Consider the following 12,067-nt stretch of genomic DNA (forward strand, 5'->3'; position numbering starts at 1 on the left):
GGCTACGCGCTGCTCTCGACGCGGCCAGGACACATATCCTTGTTAATTTCTGTTCTGTTTCTTTCATTGTAAGCCTCCTCCGACGTCCCCGCAGAGAGGGCGCTGGAGTAGCGGAGAGCTTTGTGGGCCGTGGCTCTCGGAAGCACTCCGGGCCGGCGGCTCGCTCATTGTCTGCAGCCGCCGCCAGTCGAGCACACATCCCCTGCGCGCGCGCCGCGCTGCCCGGCCCTGCTGCCTGCGCCGCGCCACCCACTCCCTTAATGAATCGCTCACAAAATTAATTTCGCCTTCAGCTGTCGCTGGGGATTCTTGTACACGGGAACAATCACGGACTCACCGTAATATACTCAGTTGAACGCGTAGGCTTCTCTGACCTTCAATGTGACCAACAACATCCCCCCTCCCACCCCCAAAATAAAAGAAACCTCCCGCTTGCCATTCCCCTGTTGAGTCAGAAGCATGACGTGTTATCGAGTAGCATTAGTGTTGTCGAAGATGAGAATACGAGTGTCATGTTAGATAATGATGCAGCTTAAAGATAGTATACAAACACCCATAATTGTGATGGATATAGCGGCTAGTGTAGCGGTAAAGTGATCTGATGCCATTCGAGAGCGTATACACTGAAGCGCCAAAGAAACTGGTATTGGCATTTGTATACCGGCTGGTCAAAATGTCAGTATAAATTTGAAAACTTAATAAAACACGGAATAATGTAGATAGAGGGGTAAAAATTGACACACATGCTTGGAATGACATGGGGTTTTATTAGAACCAAAAAAAAAAAATCCCATATTGCTAGACGCGTGAAAGATCTGTTGCGTCCGTCGTTGATGATCGTGTGCTCTGCATCGTGATCGACCGACATCTCTAGGGATGCTGAAAGACAACATCCGACGCCAATGCCTCACCATAACTCCAGACATGCTTTACAGTGCTGTTCACAACATTATTCATCGATACAGCTATTGTTGAGGAATAATGGTGGACATATTGAGCATTTCCTGTAAAGAACATCGTATTTGCTTTGTCTTACTTTGTTATGCTAATTATTGCTATTCTGATCAGATGAAGCGCCATCTATAGGACATTTTTTGAACGTTTATATTTTTTTGGTTCTAATAAAACCCCATATCATTCCAAGCATGTGTGTCAATTTATACCTCTCTATCTACATTATTCCGTGATTTATTCAGTTTTCAAATTTATACTGACTTTTTGATCACCTGGTATATGTGAACAGGCAGAATACGACGCTGCCGCGTCGGCAACGCCTATACAGGACAACAAGTGCATGGCGCAGTTGTTAGATCTGTTACTGCTGCTGCAATGGCAGGTTATCAAAATTTAAGTGAGTTTGAATGTGGTGTTATAGTCGAGCGACGGGACACGGCATCTCCGAGGTTGCAATGAAGTGGGGATTTTCCCGTACGACCGTTTCACAACTGTACAGTGAATATCAGGAATCCGGTAGAACAGCAAATATCCGACATCGCTGCGGCCGGAAAAAGTTCTTCCCAGAACGGGACCAACGAACACTGACGAGAACCGTTCAACGTGACGGAAGTGCAACCCTTCCGCAAATAGCTGCAGGTTTCAATGCTAGTCATCAACAAGTGTCAGCGTGCGAATCATTCAACGAAACATTGTCAATATGGGCTTTCGAAGCCGAAGGGCCAGCCGCTGTGACCGAACGGCTCTAGGCGCTTCAGTCCGGAACAGCGCGACTGCTACGATCGTAGGTTCGAATCCTGCCTCGGGCATGGGTGTATGTGATGTCCTTAGGTTAGTTAGGTTTAAGTAGTTCTAAGTTCTAGATGACTGATGACCTCAGATGTTAACTATCATAGTGCTTAGAGCTATTTGAACCATTTTTGGAGCCGAAGGCCCACTCGTGTACCCTTGATGACTGGACGGAACAGAGCTTTACGCCTCGCCTGGGCCCGTCAGCACCAGCATTGGACTGTTGGTGACTGGAAACATTTTGCCTGGTCGGACGAGTCTCGTTTCAAATTGTATCGAGCGGAAGGGTGTGTACAGGTAGGGAGGCAACCTCATGAATCAATGGACCATGCATGTCAGCAGGGAATGTTCAAGCTTATGGAGGCTCTGTAATGGTGTGGGGCGTGTGCAGGTAGAGTGATATGGGACCCCTGCAACGTCTGCATACGACTCTGACAGGTGATGTGTACGTAAGCATCCTGTCTGATCACCTGCATCCATTCATGTCCATTGTGCATTCTGACGGACTTGGGCAATTCCAGCACGACAATGCGACACCCCACCAGTCCAGAATTGCTACAGATGGTCGCCAGGAACACTCTTCTGAGTTTAAACAGTCCCGCTGGCCACGAAACTACCCAGACATGAACATTATTGAGCACATTTGGGATACCATGCAACGTGCTGTTCAGAAGAGATCTCCACCGCCTGTACTCTTACGGATTTATAGACATCCCTACACGATATTAAGCAGGTGTACCCGTTTGTTTGGCTCTTCAGTGTATATGAGGTGATGGTGTTCAGCCTAACTGTCCACTGTCATCTTTGCCCTTAGTCACTTTATTTGAAACCAAGTCAGAAATGGCTCTTTCTGTAAAATTTTTGTGTTTAGTATTTATTCCCCTCTTTATATCTCCATCTTCTATACTTTAACCAATGCACATTGCTTGACAAAAACAGTGAAAAACCCAGATGTGGAGGTGGAAACGAAATTAAACTACATAGTTTGAGAGGCTGTGAGATGTTATTTCAGTGGTTACAAAATTGAGTAAAGTTTACTACGCACTTGGCTGTATGAGCGCATACATTAGTACAGTGTGGCATTGCATCTTCTGTGGCCGGCATGCATACACCTATTCGGTTAAGAAGGTCATATAGCCTTTCTGTCTACTCCTGAAGCAAGATGACTCTGGTTCCTGGTATCCTGAATGATTACTGCCACTGTGACAGAGTTGATGTCCAAGGTGATGCTACAAAAGTTTTGCATCACCTCGGTTCCGAGAGTACCGGAACCTGTACAGAAAATTTGAATAGAGATCAACATAAACATCTTTTCTGCCCTTTTTATTGCTCATGAAAACCACACAATGCATGTTGTACCACAATAGAGCGAGACCTTCAGAGTTGGTAGTCCAGATTGCTATACACACCGGTACCTCTAATACCCCGTAGAACTACATCTTGCGTTGATGCATGCCTGTATTAGTCGTGGCATACTATCCACAAGTTCATCAAGGCACTGTTGGTCGTGGTTGTCCCACTCCTCCATGGTGATTCGGCGTACATCCCTCAGAGCGGTTGGTGGGTCACGTCGTCCCAAACAGCCCTTTTCAATCTATTTCAGGCAGGTTCGATAGGGTTCATGTCTGGAGAACATGCTGGCCACTCTAGTCGAGCGATGTCGTTATCCTGGAGGAAGTCATTCACGAGATGTGCACAATGGGGGCGCGAATTGTTGTCCATGAAGACGAAATGCCTCGCCAATATGCTGCCGATATGGTTGCACTATCGGTCAGAGGATGGCATTCACGTATCGTACAGCCGTTAAGGCGCCTTCCATGACCACCAGCGGGATACGTCGGCCCCACATAGTGCCACCCCAAAACAGCAGGGAACCGCCACATTGCTGCACTCGCTGGACAGTGTGTCTAAGGCGTTCAGCCTGACCGGGTTGCCTCAAAACACATCTCCGACGATTGGTTGAAGGCATATGCGACACTCACTGATAAAGGGAACGTGATGCCAGTCCTGAGCGGTCCATTCTGCATGTTGTTTGGCCCATGGTGTTGTGGTTGCAAAGATGGACCTCGCCATGGATGTCGGGAGTGAAGTTGCGCATCATGCAGCCTATTGCGCACAGTTCGAGTCGTAACACGACGTACTGTGGCTGCACGAAAAGCGTTATTCAACATGGTGGCGTTGCTGTCAGCGTTCCCCCGAGCCATCATCCGTAGGTAGCGGTCATGCACTGCAGTAGTAACCCTTGGGAGGCCTGAGGGAGGCATGTCATCGACAGCTTCTCTGTATCTCCTCCACGTCCCAACAACAGAATTCGCAGTTGTAAAGGTCCATCAGAAAACCAAAACTTCGTTTCCCTCACCTGTTTAAAGTGGTTCATTCATTGAGTCACGGCTACGATTTAGTATTTTGCAAGCATTGCCCAGAAAAATTGAGATTTAAGGAAACAAACGTGGAAGGTTACGCCAAAAATAAAGACTTTTTTTTCAGTACCATTAGCTTCTCAGAAGATCTGTCTGGCTTACCAGTTTACTAAAAGTACTGTGAAAATGTAAGTTTGAATAAGTAACCACTATTGTTTCTACTTTTCCCATTTCTATTTAATCATATTAAAATTTCTTAATTTCAAAATTGCTGTTTTCTGTTCATTACCACTGTCCGATTAGGGTAATTTGTATTTTGTTTCACGATCGTTATTAATAATACCAATATCCGAAGTCAGGCCATTTAAGCCTTGCTTGTCGATTAGTTTTAGTTTGTAAGACTACAATACATAAAAGGTTGTTACTGATCATAATATAATTATGTTAATGTGATTTTTTAAAAAATAAAGAGTTATTAATTTGTTTTTCCATGTAGTTATTTGTAATTGTTTTTAGTTTCTTCAGCTGGGGTAAAAACACCCACACTGTGTACTCTTATCCCAAGAACGCGTACCCTTATCCCACACCATGGGATAAGAGTACGTGAAATTATTTTTTAGGAAAACTTTTATTACTCCTTTAATAATAATTATTGGATGACAATGATACTTTTACAAAATGTTGCCAGGATGCAAGTCTAGGTGTTGCATGAGTATCTGATTTAACAATGCTGCATTTTTTTAAAAATGTTTAGTAAAACCAAAATTGCTCACTTTTACCCTCAACTTTCATTCGTCTAAATAAAGCAACAATAAAAGAAAAAAAACGTCTTCATACTCGTAATTAGTAAAGCTGTCTTCAACCAGAAGGTCGATCTCAACAAACACCGCAATGCTTTACTAGGCATGGTGCTATTGGAGGTAGTATGTGTTCTTCCATTCATTGAGTTGAATTATCCAGCCAGTTATAGGAGGACTTACAATTGACCGTTGACTCAGAACTGCGGTATTTCTTCTGATTTCTCAGTTGTACAAATAATTGCTAGAGAGGAATTAATGTGTTACCTAACATAAAAAGGTCCAGAAGGCTTATATGCAGATGAAGTTTGCGTCTTCACTGATGGAGCGGAATCTGGCATTCACCTCAATTTATTGAGAAAAAACTTAAATCTGAGTGATCGGATGTTAAACGTGTCTAGTGTTTTATATCAACCAGTATTTCTTATATGAGTGGATCTGCTTCATTGCTGTGTATAAAGAATTTTTTACATCCTATTCCATTTCTAAACATAATCTCAAGAAAACGCTGATTTAATGACATCTTATTTAGAAACCTGTGTGGCATCCAAGAGCTTGGTCACAAAAACGGAGCGAATCTTTGTAAGCTTCGTGAACATTGGGCTCAAATGGCTCTGGGCACTATGGGACTTAATTTCTGAGGTCATCATTCCTCTAGAACTAAGAACTACTTAAACCTAACTAACCTAAGGACACCACACACATCCATGCCCGATGCAGGATTCGAACCTGCGGTCGCGTGGTTCCAGACTGTAGCGCCTAGAACCGCTTGGCCACCCCGGCCGGCTTCGTGAGCATTACCACGGGAATATTTATAACACGAATCTAGTAGATAGCCTCTAATTTTAATCTTAAGAATGAATATAGTATTGCTAGGAAATTTGAATATGCTCTATGCATTAAATGTGCTGCTTCCCTGTGTATTTAACATTAAGAATCGTGACTACCTGCGTGCGCATTTAGTAGTTACTTCTCTATACGTCCATAGCCCAGTTCGGAAACATGAACCTCGTTGCTTACAAGGTGCAACATTCAACTTTTCTTTTTTAAAATTACTGAAAACGCTGACATCGATTTCACCCTTGAAGAAGCCACCAATACGGATTGAAAAGACTGAATATGTTGTTAAAGGCAGGTGTTAATATCAATGCCCATCATCAGATTCTAGTTATGGAAAATTGAATGTGTGCTAAGACCTTGTCCTAACCTCTCTTTCTTTTCTTTAAGGTTTTTCTACGGCAAGGAGGTCATGTTTAAAATATTTGGGTTTCCAAAATTGCCAGATACCTTCTGCGAGAAAAGAGTCATTTCCCGTCAAGGTAAGTGCACCTGCACCGCTATACGTGTTGATTAACATAATTCAGTTAAAAAATTTCTGTGCGTTTTTTTTTAATTCGTTAGATATCTGGCATTAACGCCAGCCAGTGTCCCTATTCTGTCTCAGTTCCGACAATATCTTGCCTTGGGACAAGGTTTTCTCCTGCCTCCCATATAAAAATAAAAGAAATCATATCTCTCGTCACTAATATTCTGCTTCCTTTCGGTATCATATACATGTGTAGGACTTTACTCAGAAAACATATTAAATCATAAGTTGTTTCTGGACTTCCTCTTCCAAAAATAAGGCAACAAACATCCATTTCTTCCATTGTCAGTGATGTGTCTTACACTGTTATTTCTACTAATTCGTCCTCCGCAGACGAATTTCAAGTATCTACTGCATCAATAGTCTAAATGATTTGTCTTCATATTGCCATAAGAACCTTGTTATGACCAGGCATGGGTTATACACTTCAACTGCTTAGCACAAATAGCCCTAGAATATCTTACTCAAGTAATCTTCTTAAGCTTCGTTGTGAGAATAACACGAACATAATTCCGTATTTCCACTTTGATGCTGTAGGGAATCCTGCCTGTGGAAAACATCCCGCAAATTTCTGTTATAAATTACTACCATGCCTCATCGATCAGGACTAGTTCTTTTTTTACTCCAGATTGAGCCATTATTTGAATCTACATTTATTTCTGTCTTTAATTTTATATCGCTGTTATAATTATTATTATCGTCGTTATTATTGATCGTATCAAAAGTTCATTCAAGCATTTTCAAAATATCAGAACTGACACAAATGACTCGAAATGTGTATTGTCTTATTTGTTATCAAAGTTAGTGTTTACGAATTGGCTCGAACTGTGCCATATTTTTCACATGCAGTCTGAGCGTTATTCCGTACTCGGTTTTGTTAAATATTTTAGCAGGCTTGGCAGCTTTCTCTGCCAGGTATTTACTGTCATTTACAACGAGCTTACGTACAATTTTCTGAGGTCAAAATTGACGTTCATCTCTACCATCATCCCTGACATCCCTGACACATCACTGTTTGCTATTACTTGTTTACTTTGGCTATTCCAAAGATATTTCTCCTCAACGTACTTCATTCTTAAATGCGACTGTATTTGTAATTTACTTATCAGATTTAACGCTACTGCTGGAATTACTTTGAAGTACATTTTTAGAAAGAGTTTTATTAGCCTCAGATATACTTTCAGCCGTACTTTCGTGAATTACACCATTCGCTTATTAATTTCAAATGTTACATTAAACAGCTTTTTGTTCATTTCGTTTATGAAGTGACACATATCCATATAACAAACAGTTTTACGTATGACGGTCTTAACTTGTAATTCGCAGCCTGTTGGCTGACTCATGGAACATGCCATTATCTCCATCGACATTTGAAACTTATTCATTTCTATGTGACACTGCAAGTGGACTTAATTCTCGGGTTCCTTAACTGAACCAAGATCGGCAGTTTCTCTCCTACTAACCGCTAACTTCTCTGGATAACTCAACTCGAAAAATATGCGTTGCGTCGCGTTGTCTTTTACGTAGTACTTTATCCATTCCATACGGTTGAATCCGTGGCTATCACATCGGTTATTAATGTACCAGAATTTCACATTTGCAATGGCTTATCTCGTGCTTGCATTAACCTGTAATCTTGCAATGTTAATCGCTTAATTACATTACTTAGACAAATGTAGTCTCAAAATTTCATTACTCTACTTCAGTTACTTTTTTGGTGTTGCGATTTTTTCCCATCATTGTATGTAGATATTAAGAATAAAGATGTAGAATTCCCAGCACTTCTTTTACTTTCGTGAGAGTGTGAGAGAAGGAAACTGCAGAAGAACCTTTATATAAGCTCTAATTTCTTCGTTTTTTCCCTTTGTTTTGCGAGATGTATGTATAAGGATAAAACATGTTTCTTGATTCTTTTGGGAATATGCGTTCTCGAAGATTTTACACCAAATTTGTATGTGATGCTCAGCGTCTCTTCCGTAGTGTCTGCCACTGGAGTCTGACGAATGTCTCCAAAATACCCTCTTCCTGAAGAAACCCCCACAATGAAACGCATCGCTCTTCCTCGAATCTCCCCCGTTTGCTGTATTCATTCCACACTGACAGGCAGTTCTCAAGAAACTACTAAGCGAGTATTTCTCAATCCTCTTCCTTCGTTGATGAGTAAAATTTTCTTAGGATCCTTTCAATGAATCTCAACTTTCCGTCTGCTTTACCTACAACTAATTTTACATGTTCGATCCACTTTAGGTTGCTATGGACGCATACTTCGAGATATTTTACTGGTGTTAGTGTTAGCAATTATTTATCGCCAATAGTGCAATCGAACTGTACATGGATTTTCGATCTGTTTGTGTGGGATGTCAATGTACATTTTTTCGCACAGAGTATGAACTGTTAATCCTTTCCATAAGCGTCGATCCACTGTAGATCTTCCTTCATTTATCCAGACTTTTCTTACAATCTAGCTGTGGTCTTCAAAAACTGCTCTCCATTCTGCACCCGTTTGGAATAATAATATAGATAGCTAGAATATTTCATGCCAACGGCCTTGCCGCAGTGGTAACACCGGTTCCAGTCAGATCACCGAAGTTAAGCTCTGTTGGCCTGGGCTAGAACTTGGATGGGTGACCATCCGGTCTGCCGAGCGCTGTTGGTGAGGGGGTGTACTCAGCCCTTGTGAGGCAAACTGAGGAGCTACCTGATTGAGAAGTAGCGGTTCCGGTCTCGGAAACTGACATACGGCCGGGAGAGCGGTGTGCTGAACACATGCCCCTCCATATCCGCATCCAGTGACGCCTGCGGGCTGAGGATGACATGGCGTCCGGTAGGTACCTTTGGGCCATCATGGCCTGTTCGGGAGGAGTTTTTTTTTAGTTTAGAATATTTCATACTTAAAGGCAGACAGTGACATGGTGTGATCGAACTGCTTACAGATGTAAGGAGTTCATGTGAATTTAATTATCCCGCCCTCTAAAGCAGAAAAAGCTAAACACCGCCCTGATGTAGCCACTGTTGTCAAAATGCAAATACAGTGCTGAATACTTGACCTTTCATTCTGAGCGCCGATCACAGACTGAATCGCTAGTAGTGGTACAAGAGAGTCTACTCAGAGTGGATGGTAATTTTTCGGCTAATGTTCGAAACTGTTTCTGTCTGCACTGTTACTTAGTGTAAGAATTAAACAAGTGAAAACCATAAAATGACTGTTATACTTAGAGAAATCTTAGCACGTAGCCGTCATGCTAGTGACTACATATTTAATAAGGTTCTTAACAGTGGTAATAAATATGCATCTCGCACACGTATATAGCGTTTCCCGCTGTTACAAGAAATTTCTACTGCACGCTTCTCACGGTAGCTGCTCCCCTACATCTGATGATACTTTACTTGCTGCTTTCACCGTCGGAATCCACCAGCAACTACGAATCTCACCTTTTCCTAATATCAGCAATCAAAATTACAGACATTGTGTCTAGAAGAAACGCGATGTCCATTTTTAACTGTAATATAGTATTTAACTATCATAATTCTTTAAACAGCCTGCATTTAGGTACTTCAGTTTTTTGTAAACTGTCTTCAGATCACATTCTTTATTCTATAATTACATTAATGTGTCTTTTTATTGATCATACCATTTGATATACCGTCTTAGACTGTTTGATCCAGCAACAATGTATGTAGCTATTCGCACAGCGAACTGTAAAAATTACATTTTTCCACAGACAGCACAGAGCACAATCAAGTCTGACAAAGGCTTCCTATGCATCAAATATGGATGTTATCAAGATAGCTGTACAGTGTTATACAGAGTGGTATTATGGCATAGACTGAAAATTGTCAACGTAATTATGACTCGAACGTGAAACTGTAAACTCGATAAATCAGATGATAGAAACACTAGGAACGTTGAACGATATTAACTGGACTAGAGTCAGTAGAAGCGCAATTACAATCTGCAGTATGAATATAAAGACACTGTGAGAATTCGTGTGCGCCAGTAAACACAATGGCCAATTTAACACTTCGCGGAACAGAAGACAAGAAGTGATTGGACACGCAGAGCAGAGATTCAGAACGGGATCTAAAGTATGACGTATGCAGAGATGCAAACAAGGCGATCATTTAATTGCTGTAGCGACAAAAAGATACTCATGGATCAGGAAAAATGGAGATGAAATTACTGCAAATGATTATATGGATAGGTCTTTCTTTCTCTAGAAGTTATTGATAAAAGATGGAACTGGCAGTGAAATACACGCCAAAGGTGTAACATGGATGCCAGCATTTGAAACTGGAAACGAGTAGATGAGGCGACAGGTATAGATTCACTTGTATGTGGGCTGTTGCTTTTGGTACTTGCACTAATGGAGTACAATTTTTAAAAAATCAAATGAAGAAGTTCTGTTGATCATGAAATATTGGAGATGATGGAACACAGGGGGTGAGTTAAATATAACTTCGAAGCAGAAGCACTGCCATGACTAATGGAAACCGATTTAGCATTTACATAATAGTTTAATTTGAATGAAGTTTCGTATTAAGTGCAACAATTTGGTAGCAGAAGCTACTGAAAGAACCAGCAGGCACTCAAACGCCGGGAAGATTAAGCATGAGGTAAACATAGGGTAAGACTGAAAGAACCGTCAAACGATACCATGTGAATGACGTAAAGTATTTATCAGTTCTGTGATGTGTAGACAAGCTACAAGGGAGTTAAAATCAAATTTTGAACACACGAAATTTTTGGTCATGTATCGCAGCATCTCGTAGAAATCCTATGACGATAATCAATCCAGAGGAAATGTATTGTTTTAAAAACTAAACCAAGACATAAACTAAATCAACAAACAGCAAAAAGCGATCGTACACCGATAATTCACCGTTATCGAAAACTATCAACCATGCGTCGCAGGAAGAAAGTAAGCTGAAGAGGTTATTCCATCTGTGCTTCGAACCATCCATCGTTAAAAAACTGTTATGGTGATGGTTGTTGGGATGTTTAAGAGGGACTAAACAGCTAAGGTCATCAGTCCCCCAAACTGTTATGCACAACGCTTATATACGCTATGTGGTCAAAAGTATCCGGACACCCCCAAAAACATACGTTTTTCATATTCGGTGCATTGTGTTCCCACCTGCTGACAGGTACTCCATATCAGCGACCTCAGTAGTCATAAGACATAGCGAGAGATTAGAAAGGGGCGCTCCTCGGAACTCACGGACTTCGAACGTGGTCAGGTGATTGGGTGTCACTTGTGTCATACGTCTGTACGCGAGATTTCCACACTCAGAAGCATCCCTAGGTCCACTGTTTCCGGTGTGATAGTGACGTGGAAACATGAAGGGACACGTACAGCACAAAAGCGTACAGGCCGACCTCGTCTGTTGATTGACAGAGACCACCGACAGTTGAAGAGGATCGTAATGTGTAATAAGCAGACATTTATCAAGTTCATCAAACTGCTTCAGGATCTACTGCAAGTACTATGACAGTTAGGCGGAAGATGAGAAAACTTGGATTTCATGGTCGAGCGGCTGCTCATAAGCCATGCATCACACCGGTAAATGCCAAACGACTCCTCGCTTGGTGTAAAGAGCGTAAACATTGGACGATTGAATAGTGTGGAGTGATGAATCAAGGTACAAAATGCAGAAATGCAGCGATCCGGTGGCAGGGTGTGGGTATGGCGAATACCCTGTGGCCGTCACCTGCCAGCGTGTGTAGTGCCAATAGTAAAATTCGGAGGCAGTGGTGTTATGGTGTGGTCGTGTTTTTCATGGAGGGGGCTTGCACCCCTTGT

At 41.8% G+C, this 12,067-nt stretch overlaps 1 pseudogene; it reads left to right on the top strand.

Moving 5' to 3' along the window:
* Positions 1-8,804: 8,804 nt before the first annotated feature.
* LOC124557156 lies at positions 8,805-8,922 on the top strand (annotated as a pseudogene).
* The last annotated feature ends 3,145 nt before the right edge of the window (positions 8,923-12,067 follow it).

The sequence above is a fragment of the Schistocerca americana genome, chromosome X (assembly GCF_021461395.2).
Source record: "Schistocerca americana isolate TAMUIC-IGC-003095 chromosome X, iqSchAmer2.1, whole genome shotgun sequence".
In the NCBI taxonomy this organism is placed as follows: Eukaryota; Metazoa; Arthropoda; class Insecta; order Orthoptera; family Acrididae; genus Schistocerca; species Schistocerca americana.